Raw genomic sequence first — 15977 nt, forward strand, 5'->3', positions numbered from 1 at the left:
AGGTTTGTAGGCCTCCTTTCTCGCACACACTTTTTCAGTTCTGCCCACAAATGTTCTATAGGATTGACGTCAAGGCTTTGTGATGTCCACTCCAATACCTTGACTTTGTTGTCCTTATTAAGCCATTTTGCCACAGCTTTGGAAGTATGCTTGAGGTCATTGTCCATTTGGAAGACGCATTTGCGTTTAAGCTTTAACTTCCTGACTGATGTCTTGAGATGTTGCTTCAACATATCCACATAATTTTCCATCCTCATGATGCCATCTATTTTGTGAAGTGCACCAGTCCCTCCTGCAGCAAAGCAACCTTACAACAAGATGCTGCCAGCCCCGTGTTTCATGGTTGGGATGGTGTTCTTCGGCTTGCAAGCCTCCCCCTTTGTCCTCCAAACATATCGATGGTCATTATGGCCAAACAGTTGCAAACCGTAGTCTGGCTTTTTTTTATGGCGGTTTTGGAGCAGTGGCGTCTTCCTTGCTGAGCGGCCTTTCAGGTTTTGGTGACATAGGACTCGTTTTACTGTGGCTATAGATACTTTTGTACCGGTTTCCTCCAGCATCTTCACAAGGTCCTTTGCTGCTGTTCTGGGATTGATTTGCACATTTCGCACAAAGGTACGTTCATCGGGGGGTCACGTGATGCCGCGGAGCTGAGCAGACGTTGACAAACCGGGCTCTTCAAAGTTATTCTATTATTACCTAAACAACAACGTTGAAACAATATTCTAACATCGGCTGATAAATTGACAAGTACTTACCTTCCCAAATAGCCATGGACCGCCGAAAGAGAGGCAAGAAGGACGACCAAAACGTCGTTGACTCCCAAGATAACGATAACGCTAGCAAGATTAGCATTAGCCCTCATAACTCAAACGACAGTTCCAGACTGTTGCTCTCGGCCTCTTGCGAGCCTGCCGACATGCTGGCTACTCTCCTCCGGGAAATTCAGGATGGTAACAAAGGTCTTTCTATGAAAATCGATAAGAGAACGGCCGAACTCCATTCTTCCATTGACGACCTGAAATCCTCCATGAATGATCTCCTTTTGAGAACGACTGAGGCAGAGTTGCGCATTAGCACAGTTGAAGACACCATCGCTCGACATGACCAGGTCTTGATACAACTGCAAAAGGACAATGCCTACCTCAAAAACAAGGTAGATCAGATGGAGAACCAGAGCAGACGTAGTAATATCCGTGTGGTGGGATTGAAAGAGGACAGCGAGGGCCGTGACCCGTCCGTTTCTTCACTCAATGGATCCCGGATGTCCTAGGCACAATCAACTTCACCAAGCCACTGGAAATCGAACGCGCCCACAGAACATCAGCGCCGAAACCCCGGCCAGATGAGCCCCCACGGGCCGTCCTGGTCAGGTTCCTCCGTTTCCAAGACAGAGAGAAGGTACTGCAACTCGCAAGAGCCAAAGGGGACATAACCATTGATGGCAAGAGGGTCAGCCTTTTCCCGGATATGAGCGCGGATCTCGCAAGACGTCGCAAGCAGTTCAGACCTGCCGCCAAGGCACTGAAGGAGAAGAACATCATCGGCTACCTCATCCACCCTGCGCGGATGAAAGCTCAGTACAACGGTCGAAGCCATCTCTTCAACACGCCGGGAGAAGTGTACACTTTTCTCAAAGAACTGAGCAATGTCTGAGCCAGAACGGTCTCTTTGGGGGATAAGATGCAGTTTGTTTGTTTTCTCTTTTCCGGACTGAACCGCTGATATCCTCCTGGTCGCTATAATTGGTTTGTACATTTTCAACTAACCGTATCTTTCCGGGGTGAGTTCTATTACATTTACAGGAGAGTATATTTTGGTTTAGTACATATCACTGGGCGAAGCAAATAAGTGGGTTTTGGCCCACTGCTTTCCCCCTCATTTATGTTAATCTTTCGAAAAGAGACTCAAGCAGCCCTTACCGTGGGCAGTAAATATTCAGCCATAAATGTCTATTCACAACGTTTGTTTTCAATTTAGAGAGCTCGCAGGTTTTAGTTTACGCCAAGGTTTAGCTAGTAAGAGCAAGATGGAAAGCGAGCAGCAACGTATCTCTACAAGTGTATTCATGTTTGATTGTTGGGATTGTGGTTTTAGCCTAACAATCGGGGTGGGTGGGATTCTTTATTTTTTTCCCCTTTTTTCTATGTTTATTGTTTCCTTCCTAAAGAGACACATAGGTCACTTCTGTGTTCAAACCAATGTTGAAACATTTCCTAACTATCTACATATGATAGATTTCCATTCAGTTACATATTTGAAACCCTACTATGCTTAATCCACTAAAATATGTCACATTCAACGTAAAAGGTCTTAACAGCCCGATTAAAAGGAAGAGAGTCTATACATACCTTAAGAAATGAAAGGCTGACATCGTGTTTTTACAAGAAACACATCTTACAGCCAGTGAACACAAGAAATTGAAGAGGGAATGGCTAGGACAAGTTTTTGCGTTCTCTTTTAACTCCAAAGCAAGAGGAACTGCAATTTTGATAAGTAGACACATCCCCTTCTGCGTTAGCAACACCATCTCTGATCCCTCTGGCAGGTTTGTTTTGGTGCAGGGGCATATGTTTTCAGAGTCTTGGACCCTATTGAATATTTATGCTCCTAACTTCGATGACCATATGTTTATTCAGAATGTCTTTCTTCAGGTCGCTCAAGCACCACCAGGATGGTTACTGGTTGGAGGAGATTTTAACTTTTGTTTAGATACAGTTCTTGATAGGTCCTCTGATAAACCTTCACTTCTTACCAAAGCAAGCAAGCTCACCATGTCATTCATGAAAGATCTCAATTTACTAAACATCTGGAGACAGTTGCACCCACAGGATAGGGACTACTCTTTTTATTCACACCCACACAAGACACACACACGCATAGAGAACTTTTTACTGTCGACACAACTGTTTCATAGAGTGTTAGATGTCGAGTATCTCCCCAGATTGCTTAGTGACCATTCTCCCCTGGTATTATCAATCTCCATTCGTACCAAGGTAAATGGAGCATATAGATGGAGACTAAATTCTACACTCCTAAAGCAACCTGAATTTTGTGCATTCATCAAAGAGCAGATCAATATTTTCACTTTGACAAACAAACCCTCTGCTCCTGACAGTTTCATTCTTTGGGACACATTGAAGGCCTATCTGAGGGGACAGATCATTTCCTATACTAAAGGGCTGAAGAGAAAACACTGAGTGCCCTTGAATCTGAAATCTCAGAGCTAGAGAAAACCTACCAAAGAGGCCCAACTAAAGATCTATACAGGCTTTTGGTAAATAAAAAACTGAAATACAATATTCTGAACACATATCAAGCTGAGAGGGCCATCACTAAATCAAAACAGCGTTATTACGAGCTTGGAGAGAAAGCACACAAAGTATTGGCATGGCAACTGAAAGCAGAGGAAAGTAAGAGGACAATTAATGCTATAGAAACTCTCACTAATGAGATATCTTTCGACCCTACTGAAATTAATAATACTTTTAAGAAATACTATGAAGACCTCTACACTTCCCAATCAAGCAATGATCTATCAGAGATCGACTCCTTTCTCTCCTCTCTCAACCTCCCATGCCTGTCAGGGGAAGACAGCGAGCGCCTGAGTGAACACTTCTCAGTTCCTGAATTGTTGGAGGCCATTAAATCATTACCTTCTAATAAATCTCCTGGGGAGGATGGCTTCCCTCCAGAGTTCTATAAAGAATTTAGGGAACTGTTGGTCCCCTACCTTATGGAGGTACTTAAAAAAGCCAGGGAAGACAACTGCTTTCCAGAGTCTTTCTTTCAAGCAGTGATTACTGTAATCCACAAGAAAGGGAAAAATCCACTGAAGTGCGCCTCATATAGACCAATCTCTCTCCTTAACACAGATTGTAAACTGGTCACCAGGATGGTATCGAAGAGACTGGAGTTATGTCTTCCCCTGTTGGTCAACCCAGACCAGACTGGCTTCATAATTAATAGATTGCCCTCCAACAATCTCAGAAGGTTCTTTGATATAATTCACCTTGCTAACAAAAACAAAATACCTAGTGTCGCAGTCTCCCTCGACGCTGAAAAGGCCTTTGATAGGGTTGAATGGCCATACCTCTTTCGCGTCTTGGAAAAGTTTGGTTTAGGTACCGGGTTTGTAAATTTGATAAAATCACTCTACAAATCTCCTAAAGCTAGGATTGCTACCAACGGGATTACTTCCTCCTCTTTCCCTCTCTATAGGGGGAACAGACAAGGTTGCCCAATTAGCCCCCACCTCTTTGCCCTCGCCATCGAACCGTTGGCTGAGGCTATTAGAACGTGCCCTGACATACATGGCTTTGAGGTGGGCCCCCATACCCATAAATTATCACTCTTTGCGGACGACCTTATCTTATTTCTAACAAACCCAGAACACTCCCTCTCTCACTTGCAGATCCTACTACAGTGTTATAGTTCTTTCTCTGGATATAAGGTCAATTTAGATAAAAGCGAAATCTTACCGTTGTCTGTCTTTGACCATCATACAATCAAGCACATGTTTCCTTTTAGATGGTCGCCTATGGGCTTCACATATTTGGGCATAATGGTGGATGGTAACCTGAACAACCTCTATAAACTCAATCTGGCCAATTTGTTGCAAAAGGTGGAGGGTGACCTTTGTAAATGGATGGACTTACCTCTCACTCTACTGGGTAGAATCAATGTAATTAAAATGAATGTCCTGCCCAGATTTCAATCAATCAATCAATTTTATTTTATATAGCCCTTCGTACATCAGATAATATCTCGAAGTGCTGTACAGAAACCCAGCCTAAAACCCCAAACAGCTAGAATGCAGGTGTAGAAGCACGGTGGCTAGGAAAAACTCCCTAGAAAGGCCAAAACCTAGGAAGAAACCTAGAGAGGAACCAGGCTATGAGGGGTGGCCAGTCCTCTTCTGGCTGTGCCGGGTGGAGATTATAACAGAACTATGCCAAGATGTTCATAAGTGACAAGCATGGTCAAATAATAATCATGAATAATTTTCAGTTGGCTTTTCAGATTTCTATATATGTTTCAATCTCTCCCTATCCCTGTTCCCGCAGCATTCTTTTCCTCTCTCGACAAGATGACCAGACGGTTTATCTGGCACGGCAAAACCCCTAGGGTTGGCCTGGATAAACTGACCCTTGATTACAGTCAAGGGGGCTTAAACCTCCCCAACTTTAGAATGTACTACTGGGCAGCACAGTCTAGGTTTCTGGCTCAGAGGTTTGACAAGGGTCCCTCTCCCTCATGGTTGAACATTGAAAAGCTTGAGGTAAATGATGACACTGGGGCAGAATTGTTTTACAAATGGGACAGAAAATCTATAAAAACCATCACAGACAACCCTTTAATCATACATTCTGTCCTGGCATGGGGCAAACTACATGAGCTGTTCGGACGAGGGGGATTCCTTTCCCCTAAAACCCCTTTATGGAACAATAGATTGATTCCTATGTTTTTCCAGAATAGTAACTTTAGACCATGGTCTGATAGGGGGATCACTCTTCTGGAGCATTGTTACGAGGAGGGAGTTCTTATGTCTTCTGATCAGCTGAAACAGAAATACCACTTGCCTAATAGGGACTTCTTTAGCTACCTACAACTACGAAACTTTATTAGGGTGTCTCTCAAGGGACAATGGAACCTACCTAAGATGTCACCTATTGAACAACTCTGCCACGCAGACCAACCACTGTTCAAGACCATTTCCCGTGTTTACGATGCTCTTATGTCAGGACTAACACTGCCTGGGCTAGATAAACCCCGACTTAGATGGGAAAAGATCTGGGTATTGATCTCGATGAGGGTCTATGGAGTGACCTATGCAGGGATGGTGTTACATCCACATTGAACTCCAGATACAGACTGATTCAGTTTAATTTCCTCCATCAGCTTTATATCACCCCATCTAGACTGCACAAGTTCAACCCTGATATCTCCTCCCTATGTTTTAGATGTGGCTCAGATGAAGGAACATTCCTCCATTCCACTTGGCAGTGTTCAAAACTACACAGTTTCTGGCAGGGGTTATGCGATACCATATCCTCAATTCATGGGGTTGCATTCCCTCTAGACCCGGAGGTCTGTCTACTGGGCAACTTTACTAACACCAATCTTAGGCAAAGCCATACTATAAAGCTAACAGAAATATTGTTAGCGATTGCCAAGAAATGTATCGCCTTGAAATGGAAATTGGATTCCCCCCTGCCAGTTGCAATGTGGCTATCAGAAGTTAATAGTTGTATCCCACTGGAGAAAATTACTTACCGCTTGAGGAATAAGTTAAATACATTTTACAGAACTTGGCAACCTTTTATTGACTATATGGAGAATCTCCCCCCACATCACATTGAATGAACCTCTAGATTATCCTTATATAATGTTTCACACGTAACGTATAATATGTAGCCTACGGCAGGTGACCTTATGATCCAATGTCTCATTATTATTTTTATTTTTTATTGTATGTCTGTATATATAATTATAATTTGTTTTATTTTTTCTTTCTTTGTTACGCTCATCTGTTATTGTCACTTTGTCCTATTGTTGTCTAATATCTTGTCATGTTTGTCTTGAATGTTGTTAATTGGAAAATGCAAAAATAAAATACTTAAAAAAAAAAAAAAAAGTACGTTCATCTGTAGGAGACGGAACGCGTCTCCTTCCTGAGCGGTATGATGGCTGCGTGGTCCCATGGTGTTTATACTTGCGTACTATTGTTTGTACAGATGAACCTTCAGGCATTTGGAAATTGCTCCCAAGGATGAACTAGACTTGTGGAGGTCTACAAGAGATCTTGGCTGATTTCTTTTGATTTTCCAATGATGTCAAGCCAAGAGGCACTGAGTTTGAAGGTAGGCCTTGAAATACATCCACAGGTACACCTCCAATTGACTCAAATGATGTCAATTAGCCTACCAGAAGCTTCTAACGCCATTACCAAATGGTCTTGAATTTTCCAAGCTGTTTAAAGGCACAGTCAATTTAGTGTATGTAAACTTCTGACCCACTGGAATTGTGATACAGTGAATTATAAGTGAAATAATCTGTCTGTAAACAATTGTTGGAAAAATGACTTGTGTCATGCAAAAAATAGATGTCCTAACCAACTTGCCAAAACTATAGTTTGTTAACAAGAAATTTGTGGAGTGGTTGAAAAACGAGTTTTTATAACTCCAACCTAAATGCATGTTTACTTCTGACTTCAACTGTATACCTGCTGGAGCGCGTGCTACGGGTGGGTGTTGTTATTGTGACCAGTGAGCTGAGATAAGGCGGAGCTTTACCTAGCATAGACTTATAGATGACCTGGAGCCAGTGGGTCTGGCGACGGACATGTAGCGAGGGCCAGCCGACTAGAGCATGCAGGTCGCAGTGGTGGGTGGTATAAGGGGCTTTGGTGGCAAAACGGATGGCACTGTGATAGACTGGATCCAGGTTGCTGAGTAGAGTGTTGGAAGCTATTTTGTAAATGACATCGCCGAAGTCGAGGATCGGCAGGATATTCAGTTTTACAAGGGTATGATTGGCGGCGTGAGTGAAGGAGGCTTTGTTGCGAAATAGGAAGCCGATTCTAGATTTAATTGTGGATTGGAGATGTTTAATATGAGTCTGGAAGGAGAGTTTACAGTCTAGCCAGACACCTAGGTATTTGTTGTTGTCCACAAATTCTAAGTCAGAACCGTCCAGGGTAGTGATGCTAGTCAGGCGGGCGGGTGTGGGCAGCGAACGGTTGAAAGCATGCATTTGGTTTCCTTGCGTTTTAGAGCAGTTGGAGGCCACGGAAGGAGTGTTGTATGGCATTGAAGCTCGTTTGGAGGTTAGTTAACACAGTATCCAAAGAAGGGCCAGATGTATACAGAATGGTGTTGTCTGCGTAGAGGTGGATCAGGGAATCACCGGCAGCAATATACAGAGAAAAGAGTTGGACCGAGAATTGAACCCTGTGGTACCCCCATAGAGACCGATTTGACACACTGAACTCTATCTGAGAAGTAGTTGGTGAACCAGACGAGGCAATCATTTGAGAAACCAAGGCTGTTGAGTCTGCCGATAAGAATACGGGGATTGACAGAGTCGAAAGCCTTGGCCAGGTCGATGAAGACAGATGCACAGAACTGTCTTTTATCGATGGCGGTTATGCTATCGTTTAGTACCTAAAGCGTGGCTGAGGTAAACCTGTGACCAACTCGGAAACCGTATTGAACAGTGGAGAAGGTACGGTGGGATTCGAAATGGTCAGTGATCTGATATTAACTTGGCTTTCGAAGACTGTAGAAAAGAGAGAGAGAGAGAGAGAGAGAGCGAGAAAAACACAGGCAGTTATATAGAGAGAGAAACACAGATATATATATATATAGAGAGAGAGAGAAACACAGATATATATATATATATATAGAGAGAGAGAAACAGAGAAACAGTCAGATGTGTATATACACTGCTCAAAAAAATAAAGGGAACACTTAACCAACACAATGTAACTCCAAGTCAATCACACTTCTGTGAAATCAAACTGTCCACTTAGGAAGCAACACTGATTGACAATAAATTTCACATGCTGTTGTGCAAATGGAATAGACAAAAGGTGGAAATTATAGGCAATTAGCAAGACACCCCCAATAAAGGAGTGGTTCTGCAGGTGGTGACCACAGACCACTTCTCAGTTCCTATACTTCCTGGCTGATGTTTTGGTCACTTTTGAATGCTGGCGGTGCTTTCACTCGAGTGGTAGCATGAGACGGAGTCTACAACCCACACAAGTGGCTCAGGCGGTGCAGCTCATCCAGGATGGCACATCAATGCGAGCTGTGGCAAGAAGGTTTGCTGTGTCTGTCAGCGTAGTGTCCAGAGCATGGAGGCGCTACCAGGAGACAGGCCAGTACATCAGGAGACGTGGAGGAGGCTGTAGGAGGGCAACAACCCAGCAGCAGGACCGCTATCTCCGCCTTTGTGCAAGGAGGAGCACTGCCAGAGCCCTGCAAAATGACCTCCAGCAGGCCACAAATGTGCATGTGTCAGCATATGGTCTCACAAGGGGTCTGAGGATCTCATCTCGGTACCTAATGGCAGTCAGTGTTCCCTTTATTTTTTGAGCAGTGTATATAGAGAGAGAAACAGAGAAACAGACATAGAAAGATCTGAGAGAAACAGAATCACAGACATATATATATATATATATATAGGTAGAGAAACAGAGAAACAGACACCTATGTAAGAATACTGTTCATTGACTATAGCTCAGCATTCAACATCATAGTACCCTCCAAGCTCATCACTATGCTTAGAGACCCTGGGTCTCAACCACGCCCTGTGCAATTGGGTCCTGGACTTCCTGACGGGCCGCCCCCAGGTGGTGAAGGTAGGAAACAACATCTCCACTTCGCTGAACCTCAACACTGGGGCCCCACAAGGGTGCGTTCTCAGCCCCCTCCTGTAATCCCGGTTCCCCCATGACTCTGTGGCCATGCTTGCCTCCAACTCAATCATCAAGTTCGCAGACGACACAACAGTAGTAGGCTTGATTACCAACAACGACGAGACAGCCTACAGGGAGGAGGTGAGGGCCCTCGGCGTGTGTTGTCAGCAAAACACTGTCTTATTCAACGTCATCAAGGACAACAACCACCCGAGCCACTGCCTGTTCACCCCGCTACCATCCTGAAGGTGAGGTCAGTACAGGTGCATCAAAGCTGGGACCGAGAGACTGAAAAACAGTTTCTATCTCAAAGCCATCAGACTGTTAAAGCCATCACTAACACAGAGAGGCTGCTGCCTACATACAGACTTGAAATCATTGCCACTTTAATGATCGCTAGTCACTTTAATAATTTTTACATATCTTGCATTACTCATCTCATATGTAAATACTGTATATTATACCATCTATTGCATCTTGCCTATGCTGCTGTGTCATTGCTCATCCATATATTTATATGTATATATACTTGTTCCATTCCTTTGCTTAGATTTGTGTGTATTAGGTAGTTGTGGTGGTACTGTTAGATTACATGTTAGATATTACTGCACTGCTGCACATATTTGCTACATTCGCAATATCATCTGCTAACCATGTGTATGTGACTAAGAAATTTGATTTGATTCATCAGGCTTGAGACATGTTTCAGTCAGGCCAATCACATCAAGATTATGATCAGGGAATAGTTCATTGACTATGACTGCCTTGGAAGTGAGGGTTCTAACATTAAGTACCCCTATTTTGAAATGTGCGATATCACAATCTCTTTCAATAATGACAGGAATGGAGGTCTTTATTCCAGTGAGATTGCTAAGGTGAACAGCACCATGTTGAGTTTAGCTCTACCTCGATCGAGGCACAGATACGGTCTCAATGGGGATAGCTAACCTGACTACACTGACTGGCGAGTGGCAGACTCCACTAAGCTGGCAGGCTGGCTAACAGCCTGCTGCCTGGCTCATTGCGGAGCTAGAGGAGTTAGAGCCATGTCTACATTGATGGATAAGATGAGAGCAATTTGACTTCAGATTCTGACGTTTATCCACCTTTCTCAAACTTCAAAAGTTACTCCAAACCAGTGTAAATTTCATCAGCAAAAAAAGTGAATGAAAAATTCATCAAACACCTATGTTTCCGTGGCAATTGACGAGACTATAACTGACTAAATAGACCCAGAAAAAAAACTAACTAATCAAAAACGAGACAAAATTATCTCTGTGACTAAAATCTTACGTTTAAGGTTTAAGGACAAAACAGTACAGATAAAACAACTGGTAAAAAACAGAGGTTGGAACCCAAACGGGCTTATATGAAAACCACATCAGAAATATAAGTAGAAAACCCATGTTCGATCATGTGTGTGCATGTGAGTGTGAGAGTTAGGCTTCATGGAGGGGATTATTGGGTAGTTTGGTTCATCAGGCTGACACACAGTCTTTGCTTGAAGTTACTGAGGGATGATGAGGTTTTGGCAATGTGAAGATAAGAATTCCAGAGTGCGGTACCTCTGTGTCTGATACAGAATTTACTATGTGACGTGCAGCTGTGGGGACGGTGAAGGTTATTGCAGTGTCTTGTGTGATATAGATGGATTTCAAAATTAACCTGAAATAATCCACTAAAGGGTTTAGGTATACTGTCTGGGAGGTATGAGTATTTGTAGATGAAAGTGCATAATTGGCGTACATTAGTGTCAAAAATAGACAAAATATTGAGTTTCTTAAACAAAGGTTCTGATGAAGCCAGGTAATTAGAGGAGGTGGCTAGTCTGACTACAAATGGACTGGACAAGAGTTTTTTGGAGAGATTGAGCGCTTTTCAGTGATAATCAAAATTAAAATTAGCAGCACAGATGTGCAGAGCAGTTATCTTCAGCAGTGGGAAGGATACTCTGTGCCCAGTGTGAGCCTTCTAGTTAGCTACCCTTTCAGTGGTTAAGAAACACAAGCAGCTTTACAAAATGAAAAGCAATAGCAGCAGTGTGTTTTAATAGTAAAACAACCCATGAGTATAGAAAAGTTGTCTGTCGTTGAATTTGTAGTCTCGATCAACTCTCTGACTTTCCCCACTGTATTTCATAGCCAACTTAGACAAGTCTCCCTCTTTTCCTCAGAGAAAACGGTTGTTTCTAGCCCTTACCATTCAAAAGATATGACCCATAATACCGGCTCTACATTTTTGTCTTATTATTGTGCATTGCTGGGCCGCATTTTACATTCATAAAGCATATCGTGGGCTGTTTTAAAACTAGGCTACTTGTGGACCGGACCATTAACCATTTGTTTAGGCTACACATTATTCAGTCATGTTACCTCATTAGCCAACTATGGCTAACAACTTGGGGGCACGTTCAGCAAGACACAACGTTTTAGAACGTTCAGATAGAAATCTGCTAAGTAAAACAAAATTGCCTCTCTGAGATGTTGAAAAAGGAATAATGTCATCTCGATTAATTTAATTTCTATCTGCAACGTACGAGAACATTTTGCAACTGAACGTGGCCCTGGTAACTTTATCAGTAGCCTATATGCAAACATTTGGTGGCACAGAAAGAAAGGAAAAGGGATAGCAAACAATTTATTGACTAAATTCCTCTTGCGACTACACTATATCTGACTGGGTAAATTGCTTTATTTTGAGTTAATGTGAATCAGCACTTGGACCAGGACTCGAGCACTGGGACTTGGATTTCAGCCATAGGAACTTGTGACTCAACTCGTAACTTGACCATTGGTGACTCGGACCTGGACTTGAGCACAGGGCACTTGGGACTCGTTTTGGACTCAAGGTTTAGTAACTCGACTACATCACTGGGCGAAACAGTCCTTGTAGCTCCTGGCCCCCGGCCTGTTCTACTTCTGGACATCAAGGTGGCTGAGGCATTTAAGGAACGTTGATAACAATGGAAATGACGCGACCGTGTGACGGAGGTGCAACCCATACTACTTTACCAATACTTTGCAGGACCATCTGGTTATTGTGCTTCTCGCGCTCTCGCTCTTTCTCTCGCTCTCTTTCTCTGTTTATTGTGTATGTAATGTGTAATATCTATGTAGGCTGAATTAGGAATTTACATGGCCAGATAATTCTTATATATGATTGTCATATTTCTGCTGTTGGGAAGAGATTAGGGTGTTATGCAGCAAAAATATGCTTGTAGGACAAGGCTATGTATGTGTGTGTACACGGAAGTCAGTGATTTATGTTTACTATAGGTTAACACGGCAATACAAATGTGACGTGACTCAAATGTTACTAAAATGAAGGGGCATTTAGTTGACTAAAATGGCCTACTGTTCTCGTCATTTTGACAATAACTAGATTAAATCATTATTCAAATGTCAAAAATGAGACTTAATGATATTTTAGTAAAAATGACTAAGACTAGACTAAATCTAAAAAAGAGTGGCAAAATTAACATTGCTCCAAATGTCAAATTTTGAAATGTTTTTGACACCCTAGGTTGCTCCTCCTTGTCCACATTGCTCCATTTCTCCAAACGTCAAAATTCGAAGTTGATAGGGTTAAAACATTAAGTTTAGACATTCATTCAAAATGGTTATGTTAAGGTTTGGGATAGTATTAAAACATTAAGTTTAGACATTCATTCAGAATGGTTATGTTAAGGGTTAAGGTTTGGGATAGGGAAAAACAACACACAAAAAAATATTATCTATCATGGAATTGAACACGCAACCTTTGGATCCAGAGTCATGGGATTGCATCTAATCAGAGGTAATGTTCTGTAAGTGCGGTGCCACATCATTGATATCAGGCTGTGCCATGGACTCATACAACCCTGCGGAAGTCAATCTCTTTCTTCACTACCAGGACATTAAAGAATAATGACGGACTTGGAATTTTGTGATTTACATTGATGGTTGTGAAGTTTGTAGGAGATGTGCAGGAGGAAAATGAGTAGAGGGCAGAAACCGGGGGCTTTGGTAAACACAACGTATCAGCATCAACACTCTATCCCCCTTATAAAAAAAATAAAAATTGATGAGCAAGGTCTTCAATTACAGTATTTCTATGTCATTCATATTCCTTTCATCCAGCTCAATGTAACATTGATAGTGACATGTCTCTAGTATCCTTAATGGGAAGAGATGCTATTTTCAAATTGATTACCTAACGTTTAAATTAAATTAATCAGGCAATAACTAACTCGTTCAGAATCCGGGGCACCACGGAAGCATTAGTTTATATGGAGTGGATATCTCCCGAATCCACTCTTACAGATCTGTAGATCTTTTATATCAATAGCAGTCAATCATTAATTGTTCATTGCCTTCTATCAGTCTCATCTCAACGTCGTAAAATTCTTGGTTCTCTGCACGAACCCTAGCATAAATTATGAATCAGCAATATACAAATTGGCTTAATTATTTATTTACTAACTAATCAAATCACAGAAATACATAACAAACAAACAGTAGATATTATACATTGGGTTGCTACATGATACAAAGAAAAGTCCCTAGCGGACGAAACCGATATGACGGTTTGGTAGACAAAAGAAAGGGGAGGGCGGTTCAAGAGCGGGAAACTCACAGGATTACTTCACTCATAGAAATTGCTAATACTTTACATGAACGACCACTCATTCGAAAAGAAATTGCAAATTATATTTACGCCCGTACGTCATTGTCTTTTCTGTTGGAATCCGGTCCGACTACTGGAGAGTTCATCAGAGTCTCTATGGTTGCGATTCGCCGAAGATCAAAGTATCTTGTGGGTTGTTAGAATGGAAATGTTCGGAAATGTTCTCATAGAGTAGATGTTTCGGCGGTTGTCTGTATTCTTTTCTTAGGTTTACGTAATTTCTAGCTGCGGACTAGTAATTCTTGTCGCCTAGAATTTGTGACTTATTCTGTAGTGAATCGATAGTCTCAGAGTTGAACCATTTCTAGCCGTGTAGCCAATGCTCCACAAGGGATGGTAATCTAGTCTTATTGTTTGTAGAGGTTTTAACCATTCAAGATGTCCGGCTTACTTGGGGTCTCTTTGGCACCTTTGTAGTTTATTAAACCACTTCACACACCAGCGTCACCTGGCATGTTTTGGTCTTAGAAATTCAACCATTTGCATCCTTAGTTTACACTGTGATTTGCGTGATCTTGTGTGAATTTCATCAGGAGTGGGTTTTATACGTTTCAGTAGAAATAGCGGTCCATGACGCCTAATGTGATGGCTGGGCTCACGGGGGTGTGGCCACTGACTAGTTAATCTTTATATGAAAATCCATACTCTCATTTAGAAGGTTATTATAACATGAATCTTTTCACAAATAGTTTTGTGTTTAAGCACATACTTTTCACAATATTTAGATGTAAACCTGACAGCTGGGAAATGTACACTTGAAGAGATACCATTATGTGTGTTTCCTGTCCTTCATGAGATCACCAAATGAAACAAACTGGTCATAACTTTCCCTTATGTGTCCACGGACCATTACCACATGCTCAAAAGTAAAGTAGAAGTTGTTTAATTCTCCCATTTTGGGGAATTAGGAGTTTGGTCAAGTGAAGTCCTTTGTTCTCTCTTTTTGCTCTTCCCTCTCTTTCTGCATGACCAGGGGGAGAGTCTCTGCCAGGAATGTATGACCTGAGATAACAAAACCTGGGTTTAGGAAAGTCATGACAATAGTTTTAGGCTACAACATGATACAAACATATTCCCTCTACCCATCATGAAGTTGTTACAACCTAGCCTGTGAAGGGAAGGTTAGAACGTATGTGAACAGGTCGAGAGAAATTTGAGTTATAAAAGTGACAGAGAGTGACACATACATTCATTACCGCCTTGCACATTCTTTCCTGCATGTAGCTCCTCTATGGTGTAATCATTGGTCCAAAAGTTGCGAACAAGAGTTTCTATTGGACAAATCCAAGTATTTTTATCCCCATTTCGTTCCGTTTGCTTCCTTTTTAAGAAATGTTTTCCAACTGAAACAGTGGAAAGAAAACACCCCTGATCAAACACAGTTCACTTTCATAACAGCCACATACAAACAGCATGAACATTTTGCTCATTGTATAAATCCTTCTCACGCTCTCTCCTCCTCTCACCTTTCCCCTTTGCTCATGGACTTCACTGCACAACACATCAGCTGTCTGTGCGAAAAAGGCGAAAAAGCCAAACCTTCATATCATAAATGCTAACCGCTACACACAGCCTACATTGTTGTCACTGTATTAGCTAACAATGTTAGTAACGTCTTAGTCTACATAGCTACTAGAACTAACACATTAGTAAACCCGCTACAACCATGCATTACTGTGTACAGTCAGCAAGCAGTTTAGCAGTTATACCGGCAGGCCCCAGTGGCAATAAATGAATACATTTAAAGCTTACCTTGACTTGGAAGAGTTCCAGTGTTGTATATCTATAGCCAGCTAGCTAACATAGCAGTCCTATGAGTTTGAGCCGGGTGTTTGAGTAGGCTAAACTAGCTAGCTGCATTTGCTAGCTCTCTCTCTTGATTCTTATT

Source organism: Salvelinus fontinalis, chromosome 8 (genome assembly GCF_029448725.1).
Source record: "Salvelinus fontinalis isolate EN_2023a chromosome 8, ASM2944872v1, whole genome shotgun sequence".
Classification (NCBI taxonomy): domain Eukaryota; kingdom Metazoa; phylum Chordata; class Actinopteri; order Salmoniformes; family Salmonidae; genus Salvelinus; species Salvelinus fontinalis.